This window comes from Triticum dicoccoides, chromosome 5A, assembly GCF_002162155.2.
Source record: "Triticum dicoccoides isolate Atlit2015 ecotype Zavitan chromosome 5A, WEW_v2.0, whole genome shotgun sequence".
Taxonomy (NCBI): Eukaryota; Viridiplantae; Streptophyta; class Magnoliopsida; order Poales; family Poaceae; genus Triticum; species Triticum dicoccoides.
Window position 1 is genome coordinate 600,085,236 of NC_041388.1, and position 3,335 is coordinate 600,088,570.

Consider the following 3,335-nt stretch of genomic DNA (forward strand, 5'->3'; position numbering starts at 1 on the left):
TAGAGATTTGCAAGATACATACGGATCTGAATGTTGTAGACCCGTTGACTAAGCCTCTCTCACGAGAAAAATATGATCAGCACCAAGACTCCATGGGTGTTAGAATCATTACAATGTAATCTAGATTATTGACTCTAGTGCAAGTGGGAGACTGAAGGAAATATGCCCTAGAGGCAATAATAAAGTTGTTATTTATATTTCCTTGTATCATGATTAATGTTTATTATTCATGCTAGAATTGTATTAAGCGAAAACTTAGTACATGTGTGAATACATAGACAAACAAAATGTCACTAGTATGCCTCTACTAGACTAGCTCGTTGAATCAATGATGGTTACGTTTCCTAACCATAGACATGAGTTGTCATTTGATTAACGGATCACATCATTAGAGAATGATGTGATTGACTTGACCCATCCGTTAGCTTAGCACGATGATCGTTTAGTTTGTTGCTATTGCTTTCTCCATAACTTATACATGTTCCTATGACTATGAGATCATGGTATGCGCTAGCTGCTGCTTGCTGTCCAAATTAGTATTCTGGTTTGATTTCTTGAACTTTCGAGGCATCCTAGTTTTTGTTCGCAAAGGATGTCAACCATGATGATATCTAGTGTGGTATACGGTGTCTCTTTGATAGATAGATAGAAATAGATGACTAATATCTTGCCACAGAACTAGTTAAGGGTCGCTAAAATTTTAACGGTTTAAAAGTTATCAAAAAATATGATAAATATGGAAGCATCTCTCTAATGTAATAAGATGATCCAACGGAGGGATTGTAAAAATATGCATCTATGTATCCTCAGCAAAAATAATAAGCATTTCAGCTCACTGCGACATAAATATATACTGAATTATTTGTTTTTTTGTCCAGGACACACACAATCGTATTTTTTTAATCTCTCCATTGCATCATGTTATATTATAGGTGTGTTGGTTCAGTATTTTTTCAAAAAAAATTAGAACTTTTGCACCATTGAAACCCTTAACTAGTTCTGTGACCTCACGTTCAGTCCCATCATTTTATTTAAGCAAGCCTTTGTGCCTGCTGAAAGAAAAGTATGACGATTATAATTTTTGTTTACCGATTTTTATCGTCACCAAATAAGTAGAGTAAGAATTTTCTCTTCAAGATCCACATCACCTTCACCCTCTCTCTAAATTTCGAATAGTACTTTCCTTTTGGACCTATGCTGGTTTTAAAATTGTGTTCCTTCAGAACTTGGAAGGCCAATTAATTGTATATTGGTATGTAGTTCCACCAATTTCCGGGTCAAATCAAACTAAGACTAGATGTAATCAAGCTAGATAATTACATACAGGTGGCATCATTTTAATGCCTTGTGCAACTTTTGAATATTATGTTTGAAACATTGACAATGATGAGGGACACACTCTTTTGATTGGTACTCTTAATTAATTACATGTAACTTTCAAGACAGAAAAATAACTCTTTAATTAGTTATGTTTTTATAGGGAACACTGTCTTATGTCCATTTCGCCTGTTGGCATGTTCAAACCTCGATCAACATGGATATATGTAGTACTATCTCAACCCTCTAGTCTAAGAGGGAAAATCATTCGTTCTCCAAAAATTGTTTACGTAATATTTAGCTTTTTATTTTAGCGCGTCCTCAAATTGGTTGAATGAGCATATATAGAGTACCAATCAAAGGAGTATGTCCCTCATCATTGTGAAGATATAACATTCAAAGGCTGCACAAGGCATTAAGATGGTACCACATGTATGTAATTATCTAGCTTAATTACAACTAGTATTAGTTCGATTTGATCGAGAAATTGGTGGAACTACATACCAATATACAATTGATTGGCCTTCCAGATTCTGAAGGAACACAATTTTAAAACCAGGATTGATCCAAAAGGAAAGTACTATTGAAAAACTAGATTGAAGATGGAGGCGATGTGGATCTTGAAGAGAAAATACCGTACTTACTTGGTGAAGGTAAATTGGTAAAGAAAAACTCTAATATTTGTACTTTTCTTTCAGCAGACCAAAACGCGAGATCAAGCACCAACCAGAATAACTCGAATGCTCCAGGAAGTCAACGCCAGATCAATTCATGGCCTCTGATTCCAAATTCAATACAAATCTAAGCAAGAACATGTATATACATTACTAGACGGCGTGAACTATTTTAACACCAGTCATATATAAACATTGCAAGGTGTCCATTCATCATTGGCGTGTAGTTCAAAATTATGTTTCCCAAATGAAAGAAATCGTTTGATGGGATTAGTTTATATTGAAGCATACGCGTATGATCTAAAAAGAGTAGACAAGTTTGTGGTTAAAACTTGCCAGCCATTGCATCTATAAATGTGTGCTCATAGGGAAAGAATCTAAATGAAATCGCATGATATTGCGGAAATCTTCTGCTAATCATGAGCTCATCTGCTCATTGATGAACAGTAAAATAAAAATATGAAACCTTTTTTACATGAAACATGAACAAATTCTCCTTGTGTGCAAAGTTTCATGACCATATGACATAGGTGAGGCTCGGGACAAAAAATCAGTGCTCCAAAATCAAAATTTTGAACATTTCTCAAAGCTTCAAAATTTTCAGAGCTCTCCCCATTTCATATCGTCATGACATTTTGCAGCACATATACAACTTCTTCATGCCAAAAAATTAACTTCTTTTTATTTTGTTTGCTATTTAAAAAAAATTAATGTCCATCCATAGGAGAAGATGAGCTCGAGCACCGAAGAACCGTCCTCCGTGATATTGTTCCTATGTACCAACAAAACTGAATGGTTTTGTATGATCATCTTATATATGTCTATTTGCATTGAGAATTCCCTCGCCAATTATGATCTGTAATAACCGCTGCTATGTTGCTACACATCAGAATTATCACGACCGGAAGGAAGCTTGTGCGACCGCGCGCTGTGTTTCCACTAAGGGGCTGCTCTCGAGAGACCAAAGGATTTTTCTGCAAACGTGAAACAGAGTGACAGGTCTCTTGCAACACCACAATCACCAGTCATGCGGTAGATGCAGATGAACAGTCATAAATGACTGATGTCAGAAGCACCATGATTACCAACTAGATAAGTCTGTTATGCAAAGGTCGTCTTATTCAAAACATCAATCATCACATCCCCTCTCTCCCACTTCACACCTCGGAACACACTGTTCTTATAGAGAGAAAGGCGCTTTCCCATCTTCTTAATCTGAAATGAAGGGGTACCCCCAGGAAGAGATCCAGTGGAGACAACTAGGCCTGTAGCTCAGAGGATTAGAGCACGTGGCTACGAACCACGGTGTCGGGGGTTCGAATGCCTCCTCGCCCACAGGCTTTA